The sequence below is a fragment of the Sus scrofa genome, chromosome X, assembly GCF_000003025.6.
Source record: "Sus scrofa isolate TJ Tabasco breed Duroc chromosome X, Sscrofa11.1, whole genome shotgun sequence".
Taxonomy (NCBI): domain Eukaryota; kingdom Metazoa; phylum Chordata; class Mammalia; order Artiodactyla; family Suidae; genus Sus; species Sus scrofa.
The window spans coordinates 22,417,934-22,436,416 of NC_010461.5; the positions used below are offsets into that span (position 1 = coordinate 22,417,934).

The following is an 18,483-nucleotide window of genomic DNA, read 5'->3' on the forward strand; positions in this document are numbered from 1 at the left end:
GTACCAAAAACCATGTGGCTTAAAAGAACAAACATTTATTCTCTTGGAATTGTGGAGTCTAGACATTTGAAATCTACCTGTTATCAGGGCCATGCTCACTTCAAAGATTCTAGGGAAGAATCCTTTCTTGTCTCTCCCAATTTATGGTAGCTTCTGGAATTCATCTTGGATTATGGAAGCATAACTCCAATCTTTGTTTTTGACTTTGCATGGTTTTCTTCTATATGACTGTGCTCTCTGGGTCTGTGTGAATCTCCATGTCCAAGTTTCCCCATTCTTTGTCTTATGAAAACACCCACTGTTGAATTTGGGGCCTACACTAAATCCAGGAATGTAGTCATCTTGAAATGCTTATTTGCATATGCTAAGATCCTATTTCTCAATTTTGTCACATTGAGTTTCTGGGTGGATATGAATTTGGAGCAGGCACTTAAAATCATTGTAATTTTTTTCATTATTATGAATGATGTTGAATATATTTACCTTTTTCTATATTACTTCCCAGGGATTATTTCTTCTGATTTCATACCCAGAGTAAAAAATGTTACAGAAGAAATAGATAATTATACAATGGAAATAATGAGGAATTGCCTTCAGCTTTCAGAACAAACTATGGCAAATATTAAATTCCTCACTGTTGGTTCTGGGTTCAAGTAAAAGTGCCTTAATGATTAAATTTAACAGTATACTTTAGAGATCAAATTAAGACACATAAAACAAACCAAGGCCAAAATAATTTAAGGCTTAAAATCCATTTTTGGATTTTATATATATATTTTTACTTATATTAGGAAAAAACAGTTAAATCATTACAAATAGAAGACTAATTTTAAATAGTTCCAATACCAAGGATTTTGAATGAGTATACAATCATAGTGCTACTTTTAATAACATATATCATTTATCAGGTTGAGAATTGAAGGCAAGTCTTAAAGTGGGCTTATTTCACTTGAACTAAGTGGTGAAGTAGAACTAACAAAAGGGTTGGCTTGTTCACATTATCACAAAAGAATTTAATCAGTAAATAATTTAAAAAAAACTATACTTCAGAAAAACAATCTATAATGATGTAAAAGGTAGCTTCTAAAACAGTGTCTTCTTTCTGTTGTGTTTAACAAGCAGACCTAAATTTTTCAATATATTTGAATGATTCATCACAGTTTAATTCTATGTACTGCTTGTTTTACATTCCTGTGACACCATCAATATAGATGCCCATTTGTTTTTATCATATAATTCCATTATTAATCTATTTTCTACAGTCTATTCTTTCTTACACTGCCCTAGTACATTGGAAATTAACTTTCAGGCTATTTATAGTTAGTTAGAGGACCAAAGAAAAGAGTCTTAGTTTTAAAATACTTTTAAAACAACGTTATTGGGCCTAGCAACAGTGGCAGATTATGAAACATTTAACTCAAGAATTTCTTATAAAAGATTTCCTTGTAATATTTTATAGGTGTGTTTACTACTAGTCTATCGCTTTGAATCAAGGTGCTGGTGAAAACAATATCTGGAGTGATCTGCTACATTAGTGAAAGAATATAAACTCATTCTTGCATATATTTTAATTGTTTAAATTAGGCTTCCCAATCCTTGACCTGGTATGTAACAAAATAACTTCGGATAGGAATTTCTCTTCAGTGCTGATTACAATAATGAGCACTGGGAAACGTAGGCACTTACATTGTTGTCTCCAATTAGATGTTACTAAAAAGATAGCAATAGCCATAATTAATTGAACATTTATTTCCTAAATAAATATAATTCCATTAAAAAGATTCAATCCAAAATTTTGACCTCTCTTCAATTTTTACTAGTGGGGTAATGGGTATGATCCAATACCAACCACTATGTATACTCACTAAAAATTCAATAAAAATACTAATGTGTTATTTTTGGATTAACTATCCATGGGTAGTTTTTAATATTTAAACAAGTCATATATTTAAAAGGAACAGGAAAGGGCTTTTTAAAATGAATGCTATCAATTGCTGAGTGATTTCATTGCAGTAAAGCATACTCATACATTCCTAGGGATAGAATTGTGAAGTTTTTATATTAGGGAAATGAGATGGAATAATTGGCAAGTTCCATGCTTCACTGAATTGATAAAGGAGAGTAAAAACTAATCTTTTAACTTTTTTGTTCTAAATTTCAAAGTGTGAATACAACTCTCGTATTGTCTCTATCAGAATTAGAAAATGGAAATGTGTATTCAGGATAATGAAAAAAATATGTAATAGAAAAAAGTTTAGTTTTCATTACATTTTAAAATAGAGCTGCTAGGATTTTTTTTTTTTTTAAGAGCTCAGCTTTTTTTTTTTTTTATTGAATGTGTTATAGAAGCCCACATCATCATCAGACTCCTCAGATTCTTCTTTCTTCGCTTCTACTTTCTATGTTTCTTTGGAAAATTCATAGAATAAATGATCTTTACTTTCTTCTGCTCAGCTGGGGCAGGTCCACAAGCTCCCACATTGCAGATGAGGCTCCCGATGTTGACATTGGCCAGAGCCTTTGCAAACAAACCTGGCCAGAATGGCTCAGCATTTACACCTGCTGCTTTAATGAGAACCTTATCCTCGGGGACCGTCACCTCGTTGGTCATGCAGGATGAGGGCAGAGTAGATGCAGGCGAGCTCCGAGAGGGAGGCTATGGTGTGGACAAATGCTAGGTGGGGGCTGCCAGGCGCAGTGCTAGTTGCCGGATGAAGTGAGGTCCTCACCCCATTGCGGCCTTAGCATCCTTGGAAGGACCGAGTACTTTAGCGGCAACTGAGGAAAGAGGGCTGCTAGGATTAACAAGAGGATATGGGAAGCCTGGACTTGGCTCTTAAGGAGCACATGTTCTGACTTGCCCCAAAGGCAGGGCAGAAAGAGCGGAATGAGGACTGCTCCATGACTGCCAGGTGGAGAGAGGCATGAGGGGCTGGGAGAGGCTTTGAAATATTAGTGGAAGAAATTTGTTCTAGCTGATAAAAAGGGCCCAACCATATTTTTGAGCATACATTAAGATTTTGATTGTATTTGAGTTTAAAAATATGTTTCAATTGAAAATTGAAATACATTGTTTGGTTGTTTTAGCTTAGAAGACTTAAAGAAACCAGCAAAACAATAACAGCTTTCAAAAATCAAGATAAAATTGTGATTTTTTTTTAAAAAAAAGAAGTATAGTTGATATATGTTACATAAGTAACAGATATACAGTATAGTGATGCACAATTTTTAAACATTACACTCCATTTATAGTTATTTTTAAAACATTGGCTTTATTCTCTGTGTTGTACAATGTATTCTTATAGCTTATTTTATACCTACTAGTTGGTACCTCTCAATCCCCTGCCCCTTGCCTCTCCCTACTGGTAACCACTAGTTTGCTGTCTCTGTGAGTCTGTTTCTTTTTGGCTGTATTCACTAGTTTATTGTCTTTTTTAGATTTCACATATAAGTGATATTATGTAGTATTTGTCTTTGACTTATTTCACTTAGCATAATGTTCTCCAAGTCCATCCATATTGTTTCAAATGGCAAAATTTCATTCTAAGATAAAACATGTTTAAGATACTCTTTATGAATTAGTTTTCATCAGTTTCCAAAACCTTCAACTGATACAAAAAGTGGATATTAGTAATATAAATAACCACTTAGCATATATTTTTCAAGAATTTTAGTCTCAACATAACTCTTTGTAATAGGCTCTGATATTTGCTTATTATACAGATGAGAAACCCAAAGAAAGCACAGATTGTTTAACTTTCCTAAGCTCACAGATGAAAAATGCTACCCCCTATATTCAAATAGAGTGTGACTGTAGAAGTCTACTGGGCTTTGGTGCTATATAAAACCCTAAAACTTTGACAAAGGATGTATACTTTATAATGAAAAAATTGTGCAATTCTTTCATTAATATGCTCATCATTTCTATTTTTATATAATACTAGAGAGAAAATGAATAACAAAGTTTACCATTGCAAAGTAGTCTGTGAGCTTAAAATTACAGCTTTCAATATTTATTTAATAGAACAGGCAATTTTGCAGTCATTTTTTAAGGAAGAAAACATTTTAGGTATTTTACTTTGTAACACTGTAGCTAGTTACTGTAGTTACCACAGTTAATTTTGATAGTGCCGTGATTTTTGAGTATTGCCCCATTAAAATAGGGATAAATGATGGAACTACCATATGACAAATGAAATGAAATAAAAAAATCCAATTTTGAAAAACATATATGACTTTTGACTTTGAAGAGACACTTCGCTCATGTTTATGAAACACTTCTAAGGGTTTGAGAACTTAAATTTTTGTCAAAGAGCTGTAAACTTCTGGAAAATAACACAAACATTTATAGGCAGGAATACAAGTGAGGAATTTGTACATAGCATACATAATTTTCACATGAATGTTAAGTCTTAAGCTCATATTCTGGAAGCGTCTCCAATTTTTAAAAAGCTCTATTTAAATATCCTTGGCTTCCCTGGCTTGATTTAGGACTGCAGGGGAGCTCTGCTCCAAGTCAGTAAAATAACAACATAAAGGAGCTCAGTTGTGTATTGTGTAAACCAGGTGCATAATTAAGTCTGTGCCTTGGTTGAGCTGTTTTGATCTTTCCCCACTGTCTTGTATGGACCCTGTGTGCCAACATCTGCCTATTAGTCCCTAAAATCTGTCCTTCCATTTAATGAACCTTCTCATCTTTTTAGTGTTGTTCTGTGTTTGACTAAAACATTCTTGATGCTCAAGTAAGCAATGTCTATTCTGAACAACCACTACTGCCTCCACGGACAAATACATTGATACATATATATAAGGAACCAAAATTTTTTTTTTTAAATAGGCTAAGGGTTTTCTTTAGGACAGAGTTCTAATAAACTCTTCCTAATCTGGTGTTGGAGGAAATTTTGCAAAAAGAAAAGCTTCTTTGAAAGTACTTCATTTTAGGCCATCCAACTGGCTCACTCTCAGTTATTAGGAATAATACTTGTAGCTGATTATGCTAATTATGCTTAAAGGATAATTTAAACAGAGTTTGATAGGAGTGGTCATTGACTGAAAGAAAAAGAGCTCTCTGTCCTTGTGTTAAGGAGAAAGCAGTTGAAGTTTAATTAAAATGAACAAGTCATCAGTGGGAGATAAGTAGCAGAGAGGTTGACACTAAAATGAATTGAAAGTCTCAGATATATATTAAGCAAAAAGGTATTAAAAATTTCATCCTCTATATCCCAGCAGGTAGGGACATAGTCATATATATTATATCCCAGCTGTGGACCCTCAAGTGGCCAAAATCACTCCCAAGCCTCCCTGAGGGCCAGGGCAGCTCAATAGTGTCCCAACCCCACCCCCAGCTCTCTTGGTCAATAGGAGGCAGCCTCCCTTTGGCGATGGGTGTGGAAGGTCCAAGCCCGGGGCCTGCCTATGGTGGGGAAGGTCAGGGGGACAGGTTCTTACCTTGTGCTCTCCACCCCACATGTACAGTTGGCCCTTGGCCCTGAGACTCACATCTCTGCTTCTCCTCAGGGTTAAGCATTAAAAAAAAAAAAAAAAAAAATCCCAGTTATATTTACTATATCCAACATATGGCAGATTTGTTTAAACATATGGTATACTAATTTGTGGAAACTTTATCCTCTCCCCTCTAGCCTTTCCTAAGGGAGAGAATTTTTCTGGGGTTAACAAAGCAATGGGATCTGACATAGACTATAAGAGACTTGTTCAAACAAAAGAGTTTGTTCAAACCAAACTTAGCAGGTGTAGGTTTGGACATGGTTCTAGGCCCCACAGCAAAACTCAAGTGACTATAGTGTTTGGAGCTAGAGCATTAGAGATTCCAGAAAATTCTAATACTTTACCTTTAGTAAATAGTATTCATTGCATTTCTACTGGATTTTCAACATTGTAAGAATAGTTTTCCTTTAAACCAGGGGTTAATCTGGGATCCACAGAAGCATAAGGGCACTCTGGATAAAATTTAGAGTACCCCTGAACTTGGATGGAAAAAATATTTGCACTACATTTAACCGAAAGTGATCTTTTCCTTTTACCATGACTAATAAACCATAGTATTAGCAGTAACTATGAGTTTGTAACCAGTAGACATCACAGATATTACATCACATTTTAGGTGTTACAGATCTATTAAAATGTCTTTTATGGGTATAATGATTTCAAAATTGCTATAGTTATTAAACCTTCCAATAGATATTATTATTAAAAGCATATAATAAAGAAATGTACATGTCCTTATGACACAAATTAATATTTTGATGACTTTATTCTAAGTGGTTCCATGATAATCCTATGCATTTAATTGTATACATTTAATATTATTCTGAGATGAATAATATACACATCACTAGAGGTCCAAGGAGTTTGTGACTTTGAAAAGGTTAAGGACCCCTACTTTAAATACCTCAAAAAATTTCTAAGGGTCCTAAAAGGGTTGAAGGCAAGCATATCTGACCACAGGCTGGATATGGCCTATAATGCAAGGATTTGTCTAACTTGAAATGCAAAATTGACAATGATTTGAAATAATAACACTGTTAACAATGTACCAGAGACTCAAGTATTAGCTACTTTGTACCATCTGTGGAATCACATGTTTTCAGCACTCTAGATATTTAAGGGGCTAAAGAAAGGAGTAAAGTTACAGGTGGGGCTGTGAAAACTTTAACTGGAAACTTAAAAAAGAAGCATTGGCACATACCCAATAGACCTATGCATACTTGGAAAAATGCATACACACATGCCGAAGAATTTTAATCCCCTGCCCAACTAAATGCGAATATCTAGCCACCTGCATAGAAACCATTCCTGGATTAATCTCTAAAGCAACCAGGTATCTGCATCTAATTTTCACATATCTTTGACAGTTTTAACTATAAAATTGACATTTTAATCTTAAACTTCTATACATAAAATTGACACAAGTCTTAAAATTGTACGCTTACAATTGACATTCTATTCTGCTGAACAGGCAGTTTAAGTTGCCATGAAAATGCCAATTGGTTTTAAGTACTGTTTTTTGTTTTTTTTTTTTAATTTATTTCTGTGCATAAGTCACTTGAGGAAGTTTTTTCTTACCAAAGGGTTTTGGTGAATTGTTTTCCAACAAATTTGTTTGTTTCAATCTCAGTGAACCAGTGAATATGACAGCTCTCAGAGGGAATGATAGGAGTGCTCAGCATGGGCAATAGTACCCAGAAGAATTTTCCAAAGATTCAGAACAAAGCCATAGTGAAACTGGCTAAATATGATCACAATTATCTTAGCCTAGGTTCACTTGAGAACAGAGCCAGAGATGAAAGTTTTTAGGGGAGTGTGAAAAGCAAAGGCATAAGAAAAGTCAGAGAGGAAAGAGGGACAGCAAATACTGAGGGTATCAAATGCCAGTTCTAAAGAAGGTGAAGACTAAGAGATCAAGCAGAAACTTGTGGCTCAGAGATTTAAGCAACAAGGCTTCACAAAGTAGAATTGCTGTTAAGACTTTTAAGAACATGAGCCAAAACAGGAGAGGCTACAATTCAGAGAGAAGAGAACCTAGGAACCTAAGTACAACAGAGTCTCAACAAATTCTAAAACCTAAAGCATGATCATTATAAATAAAATCTTAAATATATTATAGTTTAAACTGATGACAATCAAATATAAAGAGGAAATCTTGAATGAGGCAGATGAAAAAGATGTGTTACCTTCATATAATGGAGGAACATTAAATGCATATTACTAAGTAAAATATGCTCTATATTCTAAAAAGAATCTAATTCTGGAAAAGGCAAAACTAGAGACACAGTAAGAAGATCAGTAGTTGCCAGGGATTGGGGGGAGAGATGAAAAGGTAGAGCACAGAGGATTTTTAGGGCGACAAAAGCATGCCAAATCATGTCATAGTGATGAATACATGTCATTATACATCTGCCTGCACTCACATAATGTACAACACAAGAGTGAACTATAATGTAAACTATGGACTTGAGTGATTATGATGTGACATCTTAGGTTCATCCTTGGTAAAAAACTATCATTCTGGTGAACCATGTTGATAATAGAAGGAGGTTAGGCATGCGTAGGAGCAGGAGTTATGAAGAAAATCTACCTTCCTCTCTCCATTTTGCTATGTACCTAAAAAATAAAGTCTTAATTTAAATAAATAGGTATACCAAAATTTGAAGTCAAAGCATTCAAGAAGATTGACTAAACACTATACAAAAGAAAATTGATAACAAGATTTAGATCAAAATAGGCCTCTAGGCAGAGTTCCTGTCCTGGCTCAGCAGTAAACGAACCAGACTAGCTAGCATCCATGAGGATACAAGTTGGATCCCGGCCGTGCTCAGTGTGTTAAGGATCCAGCGTTGCCATGAGCTGTGGTGTAGGCTGGTGGTTACAGTTCTGATTGGACCCTTGGCCTGGGAACCTCCATATGCTATGGGTGAGGCCCCAAATAGACCAAAAAAAAAAAAAAAAAAAAAAAAAATAGACCTCAAGGCAAGACTGACTACTAAAGGCAAAGAGGGACTTTTCAAAATGATGAGAGAACCAATCTATCAGGAGCTAAGATTCTAAATTTAGATGAATCTAATAACATGGTTTCAAAATAGGTAAAGCAAAAAAGGACAAAGAAAAAGAAACCAGCCAACAAAGAGAGATTTCAATATACCTTTTTGCAATAACCAATTAAATAGACAAAAATTAGCAAGGGTGAAGAATAAGATTAGTAGTTCTGAGTAGACATATATAAAATGCTGTAACCTTCAAATTCTAGAATATAAGTTGTTTGAAGTGCTCTTGGAATATATACTGAAATTAACCATGGGTCATAAAGCAAACCTCAAACATTTTGAAAGGACTGACAGAGTTTGTATATTTGCTCTGACCACAGTGGAATAAAATCAATAACAAAAGCAATGATAAAGAAAAGATAACCTAAATGTTTATAAATGAGGTAAAACACTCCTAAATACTCCATGGGTGAAAGAAGAATCATAATCATACTTAGAAAATATCTTAACTGAGTAATAAAAACATGACATAAAATGTCAGGAATATAGCTAAAACTGCTCAGAGAGTAGCTATAGCATTAAATTCATACATTTGAAATGAATAATGTAAAAATTAACTGATTTAATCTTCTGTCCACCAATGAATCCAAACCAACTACAAACTAAACCCAAAGAGTAAGAAAATAGGTAATATAAGAAATTAATAATAAAATAGAAATTAGTATGTAATAGAAAACCAAAAGTCAAAATTTCGTTTGTTAGAAATACTTAGAAATTTGTAAGTTATCAAAAGTTTTTATGATGACTTAAAAGAGAAAAGGCACAAATTACCATGATCAGAAATAATGGATATATCACACATACCCAATAGAGGTATTTAAAAATAAGAAAATGCTGTGAACTACTGTATATGATTAAATTTAAAATTTAGATGTAATGAAATGTATAGATTCACTGAAAAACACGACTTACCCAACTTGGCACAGGGAAAAAAAACCCAACATTCTGGAAAAAAAAAAAAAGACAAATTGTATATACATATATAATCACCTATTTCTGTTAAAAATGAATCCCTAATTTAAAATAGTCTAAGAAAATTTCAGCATGAGATAGCCTCTTAACTGCATTCTTCTAAATATTTAAACAGCAATAAAAACCATACACAAAATTTTCCAGGATTGGGGGAGAATATGCATCTCCACTCTCCATGAGGCTAGAATAACTATGAAACCAAAATTTGACCAGAACCTTACAAGAAAGAAATTTATAGGCCAATCTGAACATAAAAACAAAAATCTTAAGTAAGCCATTAGCAAATTAAACCCAGTGATATTTAGAAAGAATTATATATCACAAACAAGTTGGCTTTATTTCAAAGATGCAAGATTGTTTTAACAGTAATATAGGATAAAAATCCTATCTTTTAATATACAGGAATTTTATAAAATTCAACACCTGATAAAATCTCTGAGCAAACTAGGAATAGAAGGGAAGTTTAGTCTAATGAAAAGTACCTATTAAAACAGCAACATCTGTCATTTTATACTTACCTAAAAATAAATGCTTGCTTAAAATGCAAAGCCTGGAAGAGCTTTAAATGAGTCCCATTATTTAAATGGCTAACTCACACCCTCGATGGAGATTAAGGAGGGTAATTGGGCTGATCACCTTGAATAGAAAAATAATCACCCTAGAGAAACTAGAAACTTAAGCCTTTGTTATGCATAGGAGTGGGTCTGAACTTGCACTGGTCTTGAAGGTAGGAAATCACAGTCAAGGAGTGACCATGATCATCACCCCAGTATTGTGGACGAACAGAGATATAACCAACAAATGCCACATTGAAATGCCTCCATGGTCAAGAGCAAGGAGAAATTACAGAGAAAACTTAGCTATAAGAGTGGAAAGACTGAATAAATACTCTGAAGAAGTAGAGATAACAGATCTGAATGGCACTTTAGGAGAAGTGTGTTTACTATTGATGTACCACAAGTACAACAATTTATAATAAATGTGATAAAATGAAAAGTGTTCACATTCAAAGAACCTAACTGTATGTTCTTAATAAGTGACTGGAGTTATCAATTGTGGTGCATTTGTCCAATGGGATTCTAGGCTGTGTTTTTTTCCCCATATTTACATTTTAAAAAAGTATAGTTAATTTACAATGTTGTGCCAATTTCTGCTGTACAGCAAAGTGACCCAGTCATGCATATCTATATATTCCCTTTCTTATCTTCCGTCATGGTCTATCTCAAGAGACTGGATAAGCCATGATGTCCTACTGTATGGCACAGGGAACTATATCCATTCTAAATGTAATAGTTTGCATTTTCTAATCCCAAACCCTCAGTCCATCCCACTCTCTCCCCCTGTCTTCCCTGGCAACCACAAGTCTGTTCTCTATGTCTGTGAGTCTGTTTCTTTTTGTAAATAGGTTCATTTTTGCCATATTTTAGATGCCGCATATAAGTGACATCTAAAATATGGCATAAGTGACATGTAAGTGGTATTCGTCTTTCTCTTTCTGACTTAATTTACTTAGTATGATAATCTCTAGGTCCATCCTTGTTGCTGCAAATAGCATTACTTCATTCCTTTTTTATGGCTGAGTAGTATTCCATTGTATATATGTACCACATGGTAGCACATCTTCTTAATCCATTCATATGTCAGCGGACATTTAGGTTGCTTCCATGTCTTGGCTATTTATGCTCTGTTTTAAATGAGGCAGCTCCATATTTTATGAAATGAAACATTCTCTGGGATATAGTTTGGGGAAAAAAAAGGTAATAGAGGAGTGTTTATAGTATCCCACCTTTTCTGAGAAAGAAATATATATATAGTGTTATATGCTTTCTTCCAAAGATATGATTGAATTTATATGTGTATATGTATATAAATATATACCTCTTTGGAATATATTTGGAATATCTTTGGAAGAAAGATATTCGTATCTTTAGAAGAAAATGTGACACCATGACACTGGTTGCCATTATCAAAAAGAAGTGAATGGACAGGCAACCAGAGTAAGAGGGAAATCGCTTGTACAGTATTATATCCTTTGAATTTTATTTCTTGTCTGTGTATCGCCAACTATCAAACTTTAAAAATTCTTAAAAATTAAATTATAAAATATTGAGAGGGAGGATGGTTATAAAACCAAGCAATGAGAAAGAAAAATGATAAAACATCAGATTTTAATTTGTGCACCTGTGTTCAAATGGATTTTCTAGAATTCTTTAATAGTTGGTCTGAAAAGATTTGAGAGATGGTGTTTTGAGCTAGCTACTGCTCATTTTCTACTGGAAACCCTGAAGGTGAGGATAAGTACTATCTCATGCAAAACCTTAGCTAATCCTAGAGACAATGTGTATGCTATGCAGCACTTTTTAAGCCCAACTCTCCCATTCCTCCCTTCATTAAAAAGGTAGCTGATATACTCTGTCTTTTCCCATAAATTTTTCTATGTTTCCAAGGGCCTCAAGCCATCCTAAAAATTAATGTTGAGTTAGCATAGAAATTATTTTCAAACTCCTGCAAGTTTGTACTCACATGGCAGACTGAAAGATGTGAGAATTTCATGTAGCATTTCTCCATGTTCCATTCATGTTCCTCCACCTTTCTTTTTTTTTCCTGTGAGCTGAAACTGGTCTGGTATTTTTCTTGTTGCCATTTCCTTTCCCTGTTCTTTCATAATTGCTGTTCAAAAGTCTAAGGATAAGTACAAAATAGCCATAAAACAAAAAATTATAAATGGGCCATTCTCAGGAATGAGTTTGAATGAGGATGAATTTGGGTACATGGAAGGAAGAAAGTTCAGATATTAGAACTGCTGCCCATGAAGTCTAAGACACCTTAGTTTTCAGTTTTGAAACTGCTTAATGAAACAAGAAATAGAAAGTTTTAAGACATCAATCACAGGACAGACACTGGCACACTATTGGTGGGGATGTCAACTAGTATAGCCATAATGGAAAACAGTATGGATTTTCCTCAAAAAGTTAAAAAGAGAAGTAGCACATGCTCCAAGAATCTTTTTTTTTTTTTTTTTTTTTTTTTTTTGTCCTTTTTGCCATTTCTTGGGCCACTCCCGTGGCATATGGAGGTTCCCAGGCTAGGACTCGAATCAGCGCCATAGCCGTCGGCCTATACCAGAACCACAGCAACACGGGATCCGAGCCGCATCTGCAACCTGCACCACAGCTCACAGCAGTGCCGCATCCTTAACCCATTGAGCAAGGCCAGGGATCGAACCGGCAACCCCATGGTTCCTAGTCGGATTTGTTAACCACTGAGCCACTACGGGAACTCCCTCCAAGAATCTTACTTCCGGGGGTACATGTCCAAAAGAATTTAAATCTAGATTAGATTGATAGCACCATTATTCAGAATAGCCAAGAGGTAGAAGCAAATGTCCATCAGCGGGTGAATGGATAAAAAAAAATGTGGTTTACACATACAATGGAATGTTACTCAACATTTCAAAATGAAGAAAATCCTACCATTTGTGATAACAAAGATGGATCTGGAAGATATTACACTAAGTGAAATAAGACAGGCACAAATAAGAAGGACAAATACTACATGATTCCACTCATAATGAGGTATCTAAAATATATGGTCAAACGCACAGAAATAGAGAGGAGACTGATGGGTTGCCAGGGGCTGGGGGAGGGGGAAGGGGGAGCTACTATTTAACAGGTCCAGTTCAATTATACAAGAGGAATAAGTTCTAGACAGCTACTGTCCAACACAGTGGAAACAGTTAATAGTCTTCTATTGTGGATTTAAAATTTTGTTAAAAGGAGAGATCTCATGTTTAATGTTTGTAAGTACACTTTCTCCATTAACAGAGTCAATAGCTGTCAGATGAAATAAGCAGCTAAAAAGTCACTACGGATATCAAAAGCTGCATTTCAAATAGCTAAAATCAGGGACAATAGCTCCCCTTCCAATTTGGTGTATTTTCAAATATGAAAGTCCACTGTAATTGGCCATGAGGAATTTCAAAGTAACACCGAATAGTTATGCTGCAAGCCACACGGGAGCTAAGTATCTGGCATTGCTGCAGCTGTGGCATAGGTTGCAGTTGTAGCTTGGATTCGATCCCTGGCCCAGGAACTTCCATATGCCACTAATGCAGCCAGAGAAAAAAACAAAACAAGAACAAAAAATCAGAAACAGACTCACATTTAGAAACAAACTTATGGTTATCAAAAGGGAGGGGTGAGGGATAAATAAGGCATTCAGGATTAGAATATATACACTACTATATAAAATAATCAACAAGGACCTACTGTAGAGCACAGGAAACTATATTCAATATCTTATAATAATCCATAATAGAAGAGAATGTAATTCATTTATTACAGCAAATGAATCTCTTTGTTGCACACCTGAAATTAACACAACATTGTAAGTTAATGTATATTTCGATATTTTTTTTAAAGGAATTTCAAAGTAAAGGTTAACATGCCCTACATTATAAAGCAGAATTTCCTTGAACAGATTTTTTGGGAGGATTATTCCTCTAGACTGCAATTTAGTTGTTAGCAGGGGGCTGACTCCTGTCAGAAAAAAAAACAAAACTTGAGCAGAAAGTCCACCATTGTCACTGCGATATGTGCTAGTTGATGTCAGCTTCACTGCAGCACTGCAGTTGCTGAAGAAAAAAAGTTTTGACCTCAAATTATTCTACTCCTAAATCTAATTATTACTATAGGAAAAAAAGTTTTGGTAGTTATTTAATGCCAACTATTTCTTGTCAAGGTTTTATGAGGTAAGGATGTTTTTACTTGTAAATTTAAATTGTAACAAAAAAATCTAAATTTTATTAGGTGCTTGCTGTGTGACACTTTGCTGAGATGTCTACATGTACATTTCTTCATTAACGTGTTCATTTCTTTTTCTTCCAGTTTTACTGAGGTTTAATGGACATGCAGCACTGTGTAAGTACAATGTGTACAGCATAATGATTTGAGTGCCATCTGCAACCCACAGAACCAGCTCCAAATTGGCCCTTAACCTGTTTCTAACAGGACACTAAGCTCTTTTTCAGAGACAACAGAACTTGTGGAAGCCAGCTACAGAGCTTCTACAAGTCATGTAGCAGAAGCAAGCATGGGGGAGGAAATAACCTCAAACAAAAGGTGGAAGCTTTTTAGAAGGGGAGGTTGCCCAGGAAGACCCCATGCTGAAGGCCATTCTCACACCTCACCATAAATGGCCAGGTTCTAAAGCCCTCCAATTCAAACTTACCCCTCCGCTGCTCCTGAAAATCAACCCTCCTCTTCTAAAAGTCTGACGCCACCCCAGATCAGAAAAACAGATTAGAGCTGTACCCTCCTGTCTCCTTGCCAGTGGACTTTGCAATAACACTTTCTCTTTTCTCAATAACAGATGCCATAGCATTGGCTTCTATGCACGTTGGGCAGGAGGCCCTTTTTGCTCCGTGACACATGCATCATGAAAAGATTATCACAGTCAATTTACTGAAAATCCACCACCTCATATAGATACAAAAATATTTTTCCTTGTGATGAGAGTTCTTGGGATTTACTCTCTTAACTTTCATTTATAACATGCAATGGTGCTAATTATATTTACTATATTGTACTTCATTACCTTTTAATAACTCACAGGAGGTACTCTTATTAGCATCATTTTTATAGGAGACAAAACTGATCCAGGAGAAGTAACTTGCCTAGAGTTACACAATCAGTGGTAAACCGGGAACTGAATACCAATTACTTAACCCTCAAATTGTAACTTCTGTAGGATTGCACACCACTTTGCCAAATACTTTTTCACGACTACATATTGTTGATTTTCATTTAGTTACATGAATTTCATTTGACAGTGGGATGAGAATAAGATTAAGAAACACTCTTTAAAATATTGAGAATACTTTATGAAACATCTCCTAATCTTTAACTGTTTATATTGGCTTGAGCTTTATTTGCATGTTTATGTGTTGATTTTCTATCTTCTTCACAAATATATAAGCCTTGTAAAGAGGAAAAAAACTCTGTTCTCCAAAATATCCCCATCACTTAGAACACAAACTAGCATGTGCTAAATGTAAAATATCTGATGAATAAGCGAGTTAATAAATGACAACATATTTACTATTGTTTCCTTAGTTTTTTTCCTCGGAGTGTTTCCCCTCCCTTTATTTATTTAGTTTTTAAATATTTTTATTGAAATATATTTGATGTACCTTAGTTTTCATTTTAAATTAATTATATATAACATTTAACACTTTTTTCTCTCTACCACAGATGTAGTATGCTATGAAAGTGCTTTGTTTCATAAGCATTTCTTGAGTCATAATAAAATGTTCACAAATGGCACATGTTTCTTAAAATTGTGAACTGTTCCCTCATTTTTTTTTGTTTCTGCCCTTAATCTGCTCTGCCAGGAGCTCCACTTAGCAATTTTCAGAGAGACTATCTGGCAATTGAGAAATTAATGCAATGTAAAGGAGAACAAAAGACACTTGAAAAGATACTAGTTCTTAAGAAACTGTGAAAACAAACAAACAAACATGCAGTACAAGCAGAGTGGAACCTTGGAGCAGGAAATGGAGAAGTTTTTAGCAAGGGTCAAGTTTAGGCTGTCCAGGAAACTATAAACATTGTGAGGAGACCATTAGGAGAGCTCCTTGAAAGTGGACTTCCTATCTATGGTTACATTTATTGGTCAGCTCGATGGGACAGGCAAGGCTTTTGTAGTGGAAGCAGCCCAGGTTCATTTGACACTCAACAGCTATTATAAAATGAGAATGGCAATTCTTACCTTGTGACCTCTGAGGTTTTCCATTTGGTGTATGTCTCATTGTTTTTCTGTTAGGAGGTTGGGAGGGTAAATGATGGCTCTCCCAGGCATTCAGCTATAAGACCTAAGGGAAGAGCTCCCAGGCTGCCAGCCCCTGCTCACACAGGTGTAAACATTCTGGGGAGGTGGGGGGTGGGGAGCATTTGTCAAGTATCAGTAATTGGGAAAGCCTATTGCTGTAGAGATCATGATGGCCATCTGGAGTTTCTCTGACCTTTCTCTTCAAGTTATGAGCCAGCAGAGGCACAGCCATTAGGCCCTTAAAAAAACACATTTTCACCATGCCATGTTGACCCCACACCTGTACTATTATTAGGCTGTAAAAAAAAATATTCCTTCAGAGTGCAAAATGTTCTCCTACTTTGCCTAGCAAGGACAGAGTTGTAAACAGAATTGCCTGATGGGTTTCAAGGTGACATGCCGTTGTCCAATCATCTCTTTCATGGCACCCTATTTGCACTTAGGTAGTCACCAAAACACTGTAATTAAAACATTCAAGTGTCATTTCATTACTTCACCTTTTCAGATCCAATTTATACAGCAGGGTTTTTTTTTAAAACCAGTAGTTTGAAGCTCAGATCTTTGCAACTCTCAGAACAGATGGCACAGCCATATTAGCAGTGACACTATATATACACACCAAGTGAACTAGTGCTATTATCTGGTTAAGTGGCTGTCAGCGTTTCCATTACAAACCCCAGCTTTCAAGGGTCTATAATTCAGATACTTTAAATAACATCTGGCTGAAACTTGGTGTATAGAAATGATGAGTGTTGAGTAAAAATTAGTATAATTTTGTGAATGCCTGAATACTTCTGAAAGACTCAGCTTGATCAATCAGGTCTTTTTTTAGTGATGACTTCCAGTTATCAGTATATTTGGGGGTTTTTAGCACATAACATTCATTTATTCAGTCACTCATTCATTCATCAAATATTTATTTCACATCTCCCATGTGCCAGGCCCTTTTCTAAGTGGTGGAGAGCCTCTGGAGAACAAAGCAGATAGAATTCCCTCTCCCCATAGGGTTTCTGTAGAAAATTACAAATCCGCAAGCAAAATATACAAATAAATCTCAAGCCAGTATGTACAGCTAGAGATTAGACTGTTTCATAAAGTATGCTCAGTATTTCAAATAGTATATCTTGATCCTTCTAATCTTATTTTCATCCCATTGTCAAAAAAGGAACATTTCCCTTAGTGCTTGTATTGTCTCAATGATAGTTAGGAAAAATGCAAAGCACACCCCAAAAGAATTTTAGCAGCCATCGTAGAAGAGAATTGTTCTCATCTGACATTACAAATCTTAAATGGACAAAAAGATACAAAACAAATGGAAACTTAGCTTTTCAAATAAATCACATCAGGGTTTTTTTGTTTGTTTTTGCTTTTGGGGGCCCCAGGCAAGGGGTCAAATTGGACCTACAGCTGCTGGCCTCTGCCACAGCCACAGCCACATCAGATCCGAGCCATGTCTGCGACCTACACCACAGCTCTTGGCAGTGCCAGATTCTTAACCCACTGAGTGAGGCCAGGGATCAAACCTTCATCCTCAAGGATGCTAGTCAGCTTTGTTTCTGCTGAGCCATGTCAGGAACTCCCACATCAGTTTTAAGACAACTACTGTATAAATGTTAGAGGAGGAGGGGGTATCCAGGTTTCATAAGGCTTGAGGCTTATACAATTGCAGAGTCCTCTTTTATGAAAGTACATCTCCAGCAACAAATACAAACTTAAGTATAAAAGTTAGTATTTAGAATGAGAAAGGGAATATGAGTGACACATTTATGAAAGCTCTCACAAATCACAACATCAAAACACCAGGGCCTTTGGAGAAATCAGGTAAATGACAGTCTCCGAAGACTGCTTTCCAACCTTCCCAGTAAGTTTATCTTTGACTAGAAGAATCGCCCTAAGCCAATATGGTGATTTGACACCAAGACTGGATAACCAAGGAACCGGGAAACAGATGCAAGCTTGGAAAAAAAAAAAAAAAAAAGAACAGATACTAAATGCTGACTGAATTATAATAAATGAGAAGCAAACATTTAAATAATATTAAAGATACCAGAAGAAATTACACCTTTAAACTACTGTCTGCTGCCTAAAAGTTATTTTCTTTAAGACCACATAGCATTTATTG

The 18,483-nt window shown here is 35.4% G+C and overlaps 1 long non-coding RNA gene across 1 annotated transcript; it reads right to left on the minus strand.

Annotated features, from left to right (window-relative positions):
• LOC106506928 lies at positions 2,332-15,663 on the minus strand. The gene is made up of 5 exons (XR_002340771.1): positions 14,763-15,663; positions 12,057-12,215; positions 9,474-9,506; positions 5,449-5,503; positions 2,332-2,778 (listed from the first exon to the last, which is right to left on the minus strand). It is a non-coding gene; the product is annotated as an uncharacterized LOC106506928 (long non-coding RNA).